The sequence below is a fragment of the Felis catus genome, chromosome D2, assembly GCF_018350175.1.
Source record: "Felis catus isolate Fca126 chromosome D2, F.catus_Fca126_mat1.0, whole genome shotgun sequence".
In the NCBI taxonomy this organism is placed as follows: domain Eukaryota; kingdom Metazoa; phylum Chordata; class Mammalia; order Carnivora; family Felidae; genus Felis; species Felis catus.
The window spans coordinates 68437167-68453464 of NC_058378.1; the positions used below are offsets into that span (position 1 = coordinate 68437167).

The 16298-nt window shown below is 41.0% G+C and overlaps 1 long non-coding RNA gene across 1 annotated transcript in view; it reads left to right on the plus strand.

Moving 5' to 3' along the window:
- LOC111559104 overlaps positions 1-12431 on the plus strand; it is a 155190-nt gene extending 142759 nt beyond the window's left edge. Inside the window, exon 6 of the long non-coding RNA XR_006587317.1 lies at positions 10292-12431. This is a non-coding gene — a long non-coding RNA (uncharacterized LOC111559104). The remainder of the gene's footprint in view (positions 1-10291) is intronic.
- The last annotated feature ends 3867 nt before the right edge of the window (positions 12432-16298 follow it).

Sequence of the window (16298 nt, forward strand, 5' to 3'; positions counted from 1 at the left end):
GTGGCAGGGCACTGGGCGGCCCGGCACTACTTGCTCTGTTCACAAGAGTTTCACCCTCTCACATGTGGCCACTGCCTGGGAGACTTCGCAAAGCATCCTCACTCTGTGCCTCACAAGAACCCTGGCAGGAAGACTCATTTTGCAGATGACCAGGCACAGATGATCACATGGATGTCGCCTGGTCCAGGCTCCTACTGAGGCCACCACCGTGTGGGAACTGGGACCCAGGGCATAACATTCTTTTTCCATTACTTAGAGAATTCTTTCCTTATGTATCTGGCAGACTATTTATTTTTTTTAATGGAAAATTTCAATTATAGGCAACAAGAAAGAGAAAGGCATATTGAAGTTCCTTGTTCTCATCACCCAGATTTATCAGTTACCAGCATTCCACCAACCATTCTTTTATTTATCCCTTTTGTTATATATCTACACCTTTTGTTTTTACTGGAATATTTTAAGGCAAATTTCAGGCATCACATCATATCACCCACAGAAAAATCAGTATGTATTTCTAACTAGCAAAGGCTGAAAAAACAAACAACACAATCAGCATGTCATTATCACACCATGCAGAATTATCAGGAATTGCTTAATATCATCAGATCCTGTCCATAATTATTTTTCTGGTTTATCAAATAATTAGTGTTTGGTCTGTTATTTAAAAAAAAATGTGTAATTGAAGACTGACAAGTTATAAGAACAGCACAAGGAACTCTCATATACCCTTTGCCTGAATTCATCAAATGCTTACATTTTATTTGACTTACTGTTTACATACATATTTTCTGAATTATGTGAGACTATATTAGAGATCATATCCCTTTACTCATAAACGCTTCAGCATGCATTTCCTATGGGCAAAGAGATTTTCTTATATAACCGCAGTATAATTATCAAGAGTCGGAAATTTACCACTGGTATAATACTATTATCTATGCTCGACCCACATACAAAATACGGCAATTTTCCTAATAGCTCTTTTTATAGTTACGTATTTTCTCCCAGTCCAGATCCGATCCTGGATCACCCATTTAATTAGGTCTCTATAGTCTTTTTCATATGGAAAAGTTCCTTAATCTTTATTTGTCTGTCTTGACATTGTCATTATTTTTAAGGGTACAGGTCAGTTATATTGTAGATGTCTCCATTTGGGTTTGTCTAACGTTTCCTTATGATTTTTTTAATTTTTATTTATTTTTGAGACAGAGACAGAGCATGAATGGGGAGAGGGTCAGAGAGAGAGGGAGACACAGAATCTAAGCAGGCTTCAGGCTCCGAGCTGTCAGCACAGAGCCTGATGCGGGGCTCGAACTCACAAACTGTGAGATCATGACCTGAACTGAAGTCAGATGCTTAACCGACTGAGCCACCCAGGCGCCCCATGATTTTTTTAAGTTATGCCTCTTTGGCAGCAATGTCAAAGCCGTGATGTTGTGTTGACCCTAGTGCATCATATCAGAGGGTCTTGGTCATGTCAACTTGCATCATTTGGTGAAGATAGTGTTGGGGCACCTGGGTGGCTCAGTTGGTTAAGAATCCCACTTTGGCTCAGGTCATGGTCTTGCGGCTCTTGAGTTCGAGTCCCAAGTCGGGCTCTGTGCTGACAGCTCGGAGCCTGGAGCCTGGTTCGGATTCTGTGTCTCCCTTTCTCTCTGCCCCTCCCCTGCTCGCACTCTGTCTCTCTCTCAAAAATAAACGTTAAAAAAATTAAAAACTACAAAAAACCAAAAAGATAGTGTCTCCAAGTATCTTCACTGTACAGTTGATAAATAATTAGTGGGTTCTTTGAGAACTTCTTAGTTTCTGGTGCAATGAGGTTTTCCAGGATCTCCTGTATTTTCCCTGTTCCAGCTCTGGAATCAGCTTTTTCAAGTTCCTAGTCTTTTTAGTGGAGAATAGTATTTAGAAACCAAGCTCTGGCTACTAGCTCTCTCCTCCCTGCCACTGTTACATGACCGCTTCTTTGCTGTCTCAGTGGACAGAGACAGGAAATAGATATACACACATTTATTTTATTTATAAAACTCGAAATTGTTACAGGCTGTATTAAAAGCTCTAAATTGATATGGGTGCTTCTAGTCCCAATCAGAACTTTCTAGTTGTTTCCTGTTTCACATTTGTATCTCCATCCTTCAACACTGTGAAAACCGGCTGTGTTATCCTCAATGTGTTTACTTATAAATTGCTCAAGCCTATAATACACAGAAAGTGGTTTCAGAATTGTTTATACCCATCACTGTGAAAAAACCTGTTGGCTAGAGTTCAGTATTTATTTTTAGTTTTTTTTCTTAAGGTCAAATTTACTTAGAGTAACATGTGCAGACCTTAAGTGTACATTTGCATAAGTTCTGGCAAATACATACTCTCTCTTAATTCACATCCCTGCCATGATGTAGAACATTTCCATCACCTTAGAAAGCAGTCTCTTGCCCTTTTGTAGTCAACCTCCCTTCCGGAGACAATCACTTTTCTTACCTTTTTTTGCCATAAATTAGTTTTGCCTGTTCTAGAACTTTTTACTTTATCAAATTTTAGAGCAATAAATTGGTGCCTTAGCAACCTCCAGTGGTGATGAATGAGATTTTAATTTTTTTAGTGTCATAATGAACTCATGAATTTTTATATATTTGATATGATTTGCTTCACTGCAGTCATTATTTTTTTCTCACACATAATATCATCTTACTCCAGCATGTGCCTGTGATTTGGCCCCTGTAACCTTTTGGAATGACTCTGTCTTCGGTGGCTTTCTTGCCTTCCTGGTGAAAGCTGTCTTGGGCTCCTTTTGTGCATTCCAACCCCCAACTTGGAATCAGTCATTCCTAGGAAGAGTCTTGGTGTCTTTCTGTGGGGAATGATATTAAGACAGCCCATTCTGGACACTAGAGTAGCCCACTGCTATGCTTGTCATTGCTTCTAGACTCACTTATTCATTTATTTGTTATTTTTAACATTTTAATTTATATTCCAATTAGTTAACATACAGTGTGATATTACTTTCAGGTACCATATAGTGATTCAACACTTTCATACATCACCTGGTACTCATCATGACAAGTGCACCCTTAATCCCCATCACCCGTTTCATGCATCCTGCCACCCGCCTCCTTTCGGGTAACCCGCAGTTTGTTCTCTATAGTGAAGAGTCTGTTTCTTGGTTTGCCTCCCTCTCTCTCTTTTTATCCCTTTGCTTGTTTGTTTTGTTTCTTAAATTCTACATGAGTGAAATCCTATGGTATTTGTCTTTCTCTGACGGACTCATTTTGCTTAGCATAATACTCTCTAGCTCCATCCATGTCTTGCAAATTGCAAGATTCCATTCCTTTTTATGGCTGAGTAATATTCAATTATATATATATATATATATACACACACACAATTATATATATATATATATATATATATATATATATATATTACAAGCTGTTATACACACACACACACACACACACATACATACACACACTATATCTTCTTTCTCCATTCATCAGTATATGGACACTTGAGATGCTTCCATAATTTGGCTGTTGTAGATAATGTTGCTATAAAATATCAGGGTGCATGTATCCCTTTGAATTAACATTTTTGTATTCTTTGGGTAGATACCTAGTAGTGCGATTGCTTCTAGCCCTCCTAGTAGTTGGAACTAGGAAATACATATTTTTAGAAACAGAAAAAATATGAGCATATACTGATACTTTACATTCAAATTTAACTTTATAGGGTCTTCCTGTAACTTCTTTGATTTATACTATTTTATATTCAACATTTAGATTCCTCACGGTGTCAAATTGATAATTTGCTGCAAAACACACATAACAATTTAAACATATGCACGTTACTACTGTGTGTGATTCTTTTGCTCTGTGTGGTGGCAATGACGTTCACATGGTGGCTGGCCTTGGCTGGGCTGGCCAGGAGAACATAAAACAGCTCACATACATACTTGATGCCTTCACAAGGGCAGCTGGAACTCTGGGTTCAGTTGGGCTCTTCTTTTCCAAGTAGTCTCAGGGCCTTCTTACAGGGTGTTCTTACCAGCAAGTACTAGGACTTCTCTCGTGGTGGCTTGGGGTTCTAAGAGAGTAAAGTGGAAGCCACCAGTCCTTTCAAAGGCTAGGCTCTGACTGATTTAGTTTTATTTCCACCACGTTTTATCTGTCAAAGTAGTCACAAGCCAGCCCCAATTCAAAAGGAAGGAAAGTAGTTCCAGCTCTGGACAAAAGGGGGCATCAAAGAATACATAGCTGCCTTTAAAGCACCATGTTCCACAGGGATCCTGGGTGGCGCAGTCGGTTAAGCGGCTGACTTCAGCCAGGTCACGATCTTGCGGTGTCTGAGTTTGAGCCCCGCGTTGGGCTCTGGGCTGGCTGATGGTTCAGATCCTGGAGCCTGTTTCCGATTCTGTGTCTCCCTGTCTCTCTGCCCCCTCCCCCGTTCATGCTCTGTCTCTCTCTCTGTCCCAAAAATAGATAAACGTTGAAAAAAAAAATTAAAAAAAAAAAAAACCATCATGTTCCTGCCTGTCAAGTCACTCACCTTTTGTCACTGAAGGGTGTAGCCAGGAGAGTGTTCTATGTCCTGTTTATACTGCGTGATCCTCCCTCATATGGAAGCTTCACTATTTATTCAACAAGCCCCATTTGATGAACATCGGTCTTCTTTCTAATCACTTACCATTGTAAAAAGTGCCCCAATAAATGTCTGTGTGTATATTTTGTTTGTTTTTTTGACAGTTATGATTCCTAGAAGTGCAATTATTATGTGAAAGGACAGCTACATAAATGATGTTTCTAGATATTGCCAAATTGTCCTCCATAAAAGTTGTATGTATCAACATCAGCAATGTATGAGCGCCCATTTCACTATAACCCTACCAATAGAGAGTGTTGTCAAATTTATTGATTTTTTGCCAGTTTACTAGGTCAGAAGTGGTATTTCAGTTTACTTGTTTTGTATTTTTGAAATTTATTGAGGTCTAACATGCAAAATGTGTATAGCAAACTAATTTTAAATATAAAGCTTGATATATTTCTGTTTACAAATACAAATACTAGCTACTTGTGGCAGCTATGTTGATTGAGAAACAGCAGAAAGGAGTTTTCTGGGTTCTGAAACTGAGATATAAGACAGTTTCAGAACCCAGAAAACTCCTTTCTCCTGTTTCTCAATCAACATACCTGCCACAAGTAGCTAGTATTCTGATTTCTAGCACACACACAAAAATCTTTACCTCAAATACATGAATCGCATAGCATGCACTATTTTATTTCTGCCTGTTTTCACTCAACATTACATCTGTGGGATTTCTCCATGTGGTTTATATGTAGCACATTAGTGATTTCCTATTGCAATGTAGTATTTAACTATATGGGTGAGTAAATAATGACATATTTACTCTGTTGATGGACATTTGGATTAAAAAAAGAGCACTGATATGAACATTTTTGGACGTATGCACTTACTCCTCTTGGGTATTTGTTTAAAAGGAGAATTACTGGGGCATGAAGTAGGCATGGGTTTAGCTCTAGCTGACCCTGTAAATAGTTTTCTAACATACTGGTACCAGTTTACACTTCACCAGCAGCCAAGGAGAGCTCTCAATGATCTGTATCCCGGTCAACAATTATTCTTAGTCCTAAAATAGTGGCCATTCTAGTAAATGTGTCATGATATTTCATGATGATTCATATTTGCCTTTCCTTCATGACTAGTGATGTTAACTACCTTTCCATAGTCCTTTGAATATCTTCTTTCGTGAAATATCTGTGAAAGTTTATTTTTTTTGCCCATTTTATATTAGATTGTTTACCTGTTCCTTTTTTTTCTTTTAAAAAAAAATTTTTTTTAATGCTTATTTATTTTTGAGACAGAGAGAGACAAAGCATGAACGGGGGAGGGTCAGAGAGAGAGGGAGACACAGAATCTGAAACAGGCTCCAGGCTCTGAGCTGTCAGTACAGAGCCCGAGGCGGGGCTGGAACCCATGAACCATGAGATCATGACCTGAGCCGAAGTTGGACGCCCAACCGACTGAGCCACCCAGGCGCCCCTGTTTACCTGTTTCTTAATAATTTTAGGAATTCTTTTTATATTCTAGATATGACTCTTGTCACATACGCAGTTTTATTTGCTCTAATTTTGAAAAATGTTGAGTTTCTTCTTAATTAAAGGCCATTGAATTTTTTTAATTGCCAGTTTATAAATTTTGCCTACTTTAAATTTGGTTGTTGGTCTTTCTCATCTTAATTTTAGGAGATTTTCATATACTGGAATATTTGTCTTTTGCCTATGATATTCACTCTAATAGTTTTCCCTATTGGCCATTTTGTTGACTTTATGGATTTCTTTTTCTTTTTGCTGTGCAAGAGGTTTTTTTTAATGTCTTCAAATTTCTATATCTTTTGTTTTATTGCTTTTTTATTTTGAGTCATAGGACAGATTTTCCTCATTTATTTTTAAAAACTTTTAAATCTCTACCCCATTTAGAATTTATTTGAGGTATGGTATGAAAAATGAATATATTTTTTCTTCCATATGGTCATCCAGTAGCTTCAGCATCATTTATTAAAACTCTACCTTTTCTAATTAAAAAAATGTTCATTTGTTTATTTAGAGAGAGAGTGAGTGGGGGAAGTGTAGAGAAAGAGAAAGGGAGAGGGAGAGAACCCCAAGCAGGCTCCGTGCTGAACAAGCCCCAACCTGGGGCTCAATCTCACGACAATGAGATCATGACCTGAGCCAAAATCAAGAGTCAGAGGCTTAACTGATTGAGCCACCCAGGTGCCCCTATCTTTTCTAATTTATTTGAGATACTGTCTTTATGATGTATGCTTGGGTCTATTTTGGTTTTTTTTTATTCTGGATCATTAGTCAGTTGGCCTCCCTATCAAAGCGAGTTCACAGCACACTATTTTATTTGAATACATATTTTAATACTCATAGGTCTAGCCCCACCTCCCATTATTCTTTGTTTTTTAGAACCTTCTTGGGTACTCTTGTGTTTTTATTCTTCTATATGAATTTTATTATCAACTTGTTTAGCTCCAGAAAAAAAAAAAAAGCCTGATTGTATCACAATAAGCATCCCTATGTTATTGAGTTTTCCTATGTAAGATCAGGTGTCTTCCTATTGGTTCAAACTATTTTTGTGTTTTCAGGAGAATTTAATGGGTTTCCTTGTAGAGGTTATTCACACTTCTTGTTAGTTAAATGCTTATCTTGCTTTTTCCTCCTTTTGCTTTTGTGAAGGGGGCTTTCTCTTCTCTTCCTCTCTTCTAATTGGTTATTTTGTATATGTGAAGTCTGTTGCTTTCTGCATTGGTATCAGTCAGGGTCCAGTCAGGAGACAGAAATAGTACCAATTATTTTAACAGAGATTATTTAGTACAAATAATTGTTAACTGGTATAAAGGTGTTAAGTGGGTAACTGAAAAGGGGAAAAGAGAGCATCAAGGTATCACAGGGGAAGAAACTATAGGCACAAACCACTAGCCCTAGGATAGAGGATGGAGTTATTAAATCTAAAAGTCTGAGAGGTGCCCTGCAGAGCCAACCCTCAGACTTTCAGGAAGGGGCTGCCCACCTGGTGCTGGCCTATCCAAGCTGGAAGGAAGAGCCCATGGGAGGCAGACCTCTAAGGGGAGGACATTGGCTGAATGGAGCTGATTCTGCAATTCTTAGAGAAACTGAAAACTAGATCCCACTGCTACTACTGGAGTGAGGCGCGACTGCCTGGAGAGAGTCACAGGAGCCGGAAGTTGCAGAAAGTCAACAGGAAGAAACAAGTCCCTTCTTTCCCTTCAGCCTTGCAGTCACCCTCCAGGGTCCTGTGCTGCTAAAACCACACAGGGAGAAAGATCTGTCCAGGTCTGTAGTACGGACACTTACTAAAGAGATGTCACAGGTTTATGTGGTCCATAAGTTCTAGTCGCAATGAATACATTATTCATTCAGTGGACAAAACTGAAATTGGGTTTGCAGAGTCCCATTTCTGCATCACAATGGGTATAGACAGATGTGGCTGGAGCTGAAGGACAATAGCTTAATAGCTGGAATGCCATGCGAATTTTCTAGTTGGCCATTTTACGAAATGCTTTTATTATTTGTAGTAGTTTCACCCATGATTCTTTTGGGCTTTATGATTATATAATTTGTAAGTAGAGATCTTTTTACCTCTTCCCCAGCCCCCCAGTTTTTTTTTGCTAATCTTTTGATCTTGGTTCCTAAAATGTCTCAAACATAATGATTGGGAAATCTAAGTCACATTTCTCTTGGAATAAATTACTCTCCATTTTTACAGAAACTTTGGAAGAGGGGGTGGTATTCTTTATGATCCTCTTTGCTGAGGGCTTAGAAAAAGCCAACACAACACAGACCGCTATTTCTTGGCTATGACCAGGAAACCGGAGGTGCCTAATAAATGCTAAATACTGATGAGGGAGATGGATAGCTTTGCCTGTTCATCTCACCTTCCTTGTTCTGACCTGGTTGCATCCATTCTTCCTTCTTCTGATGTATAATCGAGACTTGTTCAATGAAGACATTTCTTCCATGTCACTGTAGTGTTTGGCTCAGGGGTTGACATGTGATCTAAGCCAGTCAATGAGCCTCAATTGCAGAATTTTTGCTGAAGCTAATGGAAAGAAGCACTCTGTCTTTCCCTTGGGCCTGTAAGCCTTCGACTCTTGATGTCTATCCTTGCTTCCACTTAGAGAAAACTAATACAGAGAAGCAACTGGAGAGAGACAGATTTCTGGTGGTTTGATTTGAGCACCTGGATGTAGCTCTACCTGAAGTTTTAGGTCTAAAGGCCTTTTCATGAGCAATAAATTCTTTTTTAAACTTAGAGTAGTTTGAGCTTTACTTAGGGGTTTTTCATTCCTTACAACTAAAGAAGTTCTAATTGATCAAGTAATAATTATATTCGTTATTACTAGAACTTATGAGTCGTGTACACCTGTGAGAGCTCTTTATTAAGTAACCATTGCTACAGACCTGGACAGGTTTACTAGGATTTCCATAGTGTTCATAGATCTTTCTTTACTTTGAAAAATATTCTTTTTTTTAAAATTTTTTAATGTTTATTTTTGACACACAGAGAGAGACAGAGCATGAGTACGGGAGGGACAGAGAGAGGGGGAGACACAGAATCCAAAGCCAGCTCCAGGCTCTGAGCTGTCAGCACAGGGCCCAATGCGGGGCTCGAACTCACGGACTGTGAGATCATGACCTGAGCTGAAGTCGGACGCTTAACTGACTGAGCCACCCAGGCACCCCTACTTTGAGCAATATTCTTTTTTTTTTTTTTTTTCAAGGTTTATTTATTTTTGGGACAGAGAGAGACAGAGCATGAATGGGGGAGGGGCAGAGAGGGAGGGAGACACAGAATCGGAAACAGGCTCCAGGCTCTGAGCCATCAGCCCAGAGCCTGATGCGGGGCTCGAACTCACGGACCGCGAGATCGTGACCTGGCTGAAGTCGGACGCTTAACTGACTGCGCCACCCAGGCGCCCCACTTTGAGCAATATTCTTGATTCTGGTGGCCTCACCTCTGTTCTGGCCTTCTTGTCTCTGTCCTGATGTGATACCTTCCCATCCTCTCTTGAGGACAGTCATGAACCATTATTCCACCTTTAGGTCTGTTATTAGCCATGAGCAGTGTGCTTTTAAGAGCCAGAAAATTAAGGAACCACAGAAAATACCAGTTCACCTGCTTCTGTCTTCTGGTCCTATCTGGTTTTACACTGTGGTTTCTGGTTTCTGTTCCAGAGCTTGGCTGAGGCAAACTTCCCTGCGATGGGAGGTACCATCTCCTCGCCTAGTTGGACACTCCCTGTGTATGATGTTTTTGGCTTCTACAGTTGATCTCTATTTGAACGTTGTAGCCAACCCTCCCCCCCCCCCCCGAGGGTTGCTATGTGTCCTCCCTGTGTGAAATTGCTATGGAGTACCCAAAGAGGAATGAGACATGGTCTCTGCCCTCAAGTGGGAAAGAGACAGGAAGCAAGTGTTAAATTGAGGTACAAACATTGGGCTATGGAGGCACAGAAGGCACGTGTGCGCATGCGCACGCGTGTGTGTGTGTGTGTGTGTGTGTGTGTGTGTATGTGTGTGTGTGTATGTGTGTAGGCACAGTGGTCCTATGAGAAAGGCTTCAAGGAAGGGATAACTGTTGGGCTGAGCCTTTAGGAGTGAGTAGAAGATAAACCAGATGATCAATTCGGTTTGTTTCAGTCATTCAGGTAGCAGATAGCTGATTAGCATTATTTCAAACTCTTTCCCTGCAGGAGGGAAGACAAATACAAGAAACCACTTGGAAGACCATGAGGAACAGCATCATTTCAGTGCAGTTGGTCCCAGGGCAGTACCATCTGATAAGGTCGAAAACCACAGTGGGGGGGCCCAAGTCTTTGCAGGCAAGAGAGCAGAGCCACCTTAGAAATGCGGGTGATTTGCTGCAGGACATGCAGCTGAATTAGAGAAATGTTTTGCATAGAGTTTCAGGATTACAGGCCTTTTCTCTGGTCACCTTGCCTTCCTGGGAATTTCTTCTGGCATATAATGAAGATAGAATGGTTGAGGCATGGGGGTATGTGTGTGCAAATGAAGGCTTTTTTCCTTTCAATTATTTCAGGGAAGGCACAAAGGAACTGGTAAATAAAACGTGGGAAATTGATGGCAACGTTTTTCACCTTGCATAATTATTATTACCATTAATCAAGATAACACTTTCCTGGGTGCTGACAGTGTGGCTAGCATAATGCCAAACAAGGATGTGGATGCAGTCTCCATAAAAACCAAAAGGCAGTAATCTACAAAGCAGCAGGAGAAGACAGATCACCTACATAAGGAAAGGCAAGTTGCCTCCTGGTTTCATTTTGTTTCTTTTTAGGACCTTCTGACAACTGAGAGGTTTGTGCCCTAATTGCAAGGACCCCCAGCTTCTATACTTGGAATGATGTTCATCCATTAAAAACACAATGTTGTGGTCAGAAATCAATCCAGATGTACTCATATTCTTTCTATTTGTACCATCTCCCTTTTCAATCAGGAATAAAAAACAGTAGTCATGCTTTGCAAAACTTTCATTATAGGAACTGGGAAGAAAAGTAATAAAGAAAGGATGCTCTCAAGAGAAAAACTTGGAAGAGAGCATAATATATCAACCAAATAGAAGGAGGAATTGCATGAAACTGCCTTCTAGCTTACGACTGTATCAGACATGAAGCAAAAAGAATAAGCCAGGTTGATTAAAACAACTTATCACCTTAAAAAAATTCAAGATGATGAAGCCTGGGCACATAAATTATGCTTTTGCCAATCCAGCTAGGGGAGCATGGTGACAAGCTTGCTTGGCTAGAATTCTCCAGGATATCGCTATAATCTTTATATGCCTCTCTTATCTCTTGCCTTCTTTTTGCAGTTGGTGTTTGTTTACTTCACTAAAGTGAGAGCCCCCCCCCTTTTTTTTAACCTTCTTTATTCTATTATTTCCATCCCTGAAAGCTGAGCTTGAAAGTGGGCCTCCTGGGCTCAGCCTAATAATTAAGCCATAGAAACCTCTCTGTTGCTGGTCTTACTACATGAAACCTTAACCATTGGACACTTTTATAGTAGTCATTGGTCATTCAGTTGTCAACTATTGTGTGAGTTGAATTTAAATTTATAAACATCCTTGGGCACTTCTGAAGTGTCGGGCATTAGGGATGCTGTGATAAAAGAAGAAGTGATTCCTGCCTTCAACTTTCTTATCATTGAATGGGAAGAACATTAGGCAAATGACAGAAGGAGTTTACACAAGGTGCCTATTGCTATGTTAGGTACATGATAGGCACCCATGTATCTTGGGGGCACCTGCTCTCTTTCTAATGTAAATGTCCTAGAGAGTAGTAGGAGCCATTACAGAGGGGTAGGACAGGACCACATGGAGCAAGGAGGGGAGTGGTCAACTCTTTTGGGGTAACTATGGGATGGCTTTACTTATGAGGTTAGCCTGAACCAAGAGGGAATTTAACAGGTAGGCAAAGTGAAGAAAGGCAGGCAGAGAGGAACAACAAAGGCATGTGGGAGAAAGCAGTGTCCCATATTGGGAGGTGGCAAGAGGTTTGACTGGAGGTGGGACTGGTGTGCAGAATGTGAGGGGATAGGAGCTGGCAAGAATTAGCCTGGAAAGGAAGGCAGGGGCCAGATGAGAAAAGGTAGGTCCTACAAGTGAAGGAACTGGGAACTTATCTTCTGGATTGTTGGCAGCTTTTGAGCAAGTCAGGGACTGGGTCAAATCTGTATACCTGCTTAATTTTTTTCATTATGACGTTGCAAATGAAGATGAGTTACCACCAGCACAGCACATTGGCTGGTGGGAATGAGTTTAAAATGAATCTTCTTTTTCTCCCTACTTCCTTAGGGACCAGTCACATGTGCTGTGAGATGACAACCCTTGGGGTGGGTGGGCATGGGGGCATGGATGTCTTAGTTCCCAAGTGGAATAATGTTGATCTGGCATCTAAGCCAGGAGCCTGGACAGCTATGCTCTTACCTCTAAGCTATTTATCTGTGGCTACAAATAACTGCTATTTCATGGAAGGGTGATTTCTAGGGGGCCTGGAGTTTATGAGTGAATTAGATGGTTACTGTTTGGGGCTTAGAAAGCCTTCTCCCTTTGGAATCAAAAGTTTGAACCATATCAACCACGAGTTGACTTGAGGAGCTCTTACAGCTAATTAGGTTGAATCAGCCCCCAGACTTTGGGTTCTAGCCTAGCTTTACCCATAAGGAAGAGCATATCTGGACTACTACAAGAACACCCAACTGGCTGCAATCAACTCTTGGTTACCAGAAACCACAGGAGCCCCACTACTGTGATGGTCTCCATGGGTGTCCCTTTCCTTGCCTTGCCTTGCCTTGCCTCGCCTCGCCTCGCCTCGCCTCGCCTCGCCTCGCCTCTCCTCTCCTCTCCTCTCCTCTCCTCTCCTCTCCTCCCATCTCCTCCCCTCTCCCCCTCCCCTCTCTCCTCTCCCCTCTTCCCTCCTCCCCTCTCCCCTCTCCCTCTTCCATCTCCCCTCTCCCTCTTCTGTCTCCCCTCTCTCCTCTCTCTTCTCCTTTCCTTTTAACTTCACTTAGTTAAGTAATCTCTACACACAAAATGGGGCTCAAATTCACAACTCTGAGATCAAAATTCGCATGCTCTTCCAACTGAGACAGCCAGGTGCCCTGATGAGTGTCGCTTTCTGCTCACCAAATAGGAAATAACAGGGAGAGAAGGAGAGAGAGAGAAAGACAAGAGAGAGAAGTAGGACCCATCCACTCAGGGCATGCAGCAAGTTCCTAATGGAGTCATGACTCCTGACTTCAGTCAAGTGCCCTTCGACAGTTATCCAGTGTGTGACTTGATTATAGAGCGATGAGTAGGCATTCTTGAATACAAGGTTATTTATAGCCTTACTGGGGCAATGACTCGTTATTAGGTCAGAGCGAACCTACCTATTTTCACTTGGGAGTAGAAAGAAGAGTAGGGAAATTGGATCGATCCAAATGCTCTGTGCCTGGAAACCAGAGTAAGAAATCTGAATTTTACTTTCTGCTTTAAAAAGTTCAGTGACTCTGGGGTGCCTGGGTGGCTCAGTTGGTTAAGTGTCTGATTCTTGATCTTGGCTCAGGTCATGATCTCACGGTTCGTGACATCGAGCCCCATGTTGGGGTCTGCACTGACAGTGTGGAGCCGGTTTGGGATTCTCTTTCTCCCTCTCTCTCTGGCCCACCCCCTCAAAATAAATAAACTTAAAAAAAAGGTTAGTGACTCTAACAAGGATTAAATTGTTGCCGATTTGGTGTCATTCTTTGCTTACTGTGAATTGAAAAGTTGGCCCCTTGTAGAAAGAACTTGACTATCCCAAGCTACAGATAATTTTTATGTTCCTGATTTTGTATCCAGGTGTATATTGTTTCTCTGGGAGGCTTGGAGGATGATCTTTGCTGAGGCCCAGTAAATGGAGACCAAGCTGTCAGCAAAAGCAAAAACAAAAAAGCCCAATAAAAAGAGGGTGGACCAATAAATAAACACATAGCCTCGAGAAAGGTAAACTCTATAAAGGCATTTGAAAATTGAGAAAAACCTGAAACCAGCTCTAACCTTATCATTATAACCACTGCACTGAGAAGTGGCTTCAATATTCTCAGCGTTTTTATACGCTAATACCTGAAAAATGCAATAATCGAGTTTGCCAATGTGAAATTTACTTAAGAGGCAGCCTATTTGCTATGACCATTGGCTTGGGATGCTGGCACTTGGGAAAATTTTGCAAGTGGGTAAAGATGCCAGCCTTCATCCCAAATGATAGATGAGCAGTGAATTATGATATTCAGTGAGCATTCTTCATTCATTGCCATAGAGTATTTTAAAAGATGAGCTCCTATTATTTCCACTATATGTTGATACATTGGATTTTTAATTCTTCCAGACAGTTTATCTCTGTTCTTTTGCCCATCTTTCCTCAGTCCTACCCCAAAAACTGCTTCCTTCAGAAGACTGGCACCCAGATGATAATTGTCAGAATAAATATGACCCGAAGAAGTCTGTATGAGACATCTTGAAGGTCATGATCTTGGCATGTTGTGGCATTAAAAACACAAATTTGAAAACTGCCATTAGTCTTTTTAAGACCATATTTCCTATTTAGGACTTCACCAAGAAAGGTCAGATAGTTAGGATGGTTCCGAAAGGGGTGATTAAAAAAAGAACTAAAACAGATAGCTGAGTGGAAATGTTCAAAGGAGATATGATAGTTGAAAGCATAGAGGAGGGGCGGCTGGGTGGCTCAGTTGGTTAAGCACCTCTTGATATCAGCTCAGGTCATGATCTCACGGTTCATGAGTTTGAGCCCTGAGTCAGGGTCTGCACTGACAGCACCGAGCCTGCTTGGGATTCCCTCTCTCCCTCTCTCTCTGCCCCTCCCCGGCTTGCACTCTCTCTAAATAAACATTTTTTAAAAAGCACAGAGGAGAAACTTGGAAACAATGTAAGACTTTGGAAAAGTTGTGAAGACTTCTAAGAAGAAAGATAAAGGTAACCTGTCATTTGAGGTAGGCAGCAGTAAGTGATGGAAAGGTAGGAGTTGGAGGTTTGGTGAAATCAGAGAGACCTGGTTCCTGTCTTGGATCCACCACACATAATTTAGGAACATCAGGCATGCTACTTGGCTTCTTTGGCTCTCGGTTTTACCATCTGTGAAATGGGGATTATGACACTGCGTTCATGGGATTATTTTATTTTTTTATTTTTTTATTTTTATTTATTTATTTATTTTTTGATTTTTAACAAATTTATTTCAAAAATTGATTCCATGCAGTCAGGATAGTCATATGGCTAAAAATGTATCTTTATTGTGTAGGTAATACCAAACCAACCAACCAAATCTGAAGGATGTACTTGGCAACGGCACTCTCATGTCCCATGCCTGTCTTGGGCATTAACTTTATGCTGGTTGGTATGCTCTCGAATTTATATCCCTTGCCCTGGCTTCTCTCTTGAACTCCACTGCTGTGTTTATAGTTGTGTATAGGACATTTCACCTTACGTTTGGGACTATTTTAAAGAATGAAATTATGTATGTTGAGCACCTTGGACAGTGCTTGGCATCAGGGGTACTAAATTACTAAATGGTGGTTAATAATAATACCAGTTGTAAATAAACTTCCACTGCAAGAAAGCCAGAAGTTAAATAAAGCACACCAGCTTTGCGACCTGCTAAACTGTGATGTAGTCTTATCTGAGGGCAGAAAAACAGCTTGATAGAAGCTGGAATTTGGGGGATGTATTTGGGAAGCCGAAGCATGGGTGTTAACACTGAGTTGTCAATGGCTATCAGAAGCCAGGTCAGGGAAGAGAAAAATTTGTTCTTGAGAAGGCACCAGACAGAGAGTTGTCTTTAGTCTCTGTAGGGACTCACTAAATCTGATAACCTGGCCCAAACCTAGATGATTGTTGCCATAGAAACCAGCATGTGGGCACAGCAGGAGTTCCTTTCTCAAAGCTTTTAACCCATGCCAACAGAGCATGGCTCCAGAGGTGAGAGAACTGGTCTTCATCCCTGAGTAGAGGTCCTGGCACCTGGCAGAGAGTTGAATCAGCTCAATTTGTGAAGCCCCAGGAGCCAGAGGAGAGACTGGGCCAACCAATCCTGCCATGAGAGCATTCGCATCTTTAAAATGGTCAACATGCAACTGAAAAAATAAGTCCACACATCACCATCTCAGATCAGTTGACAACCTATAAGACATAACTTTATTAAGAAAGGA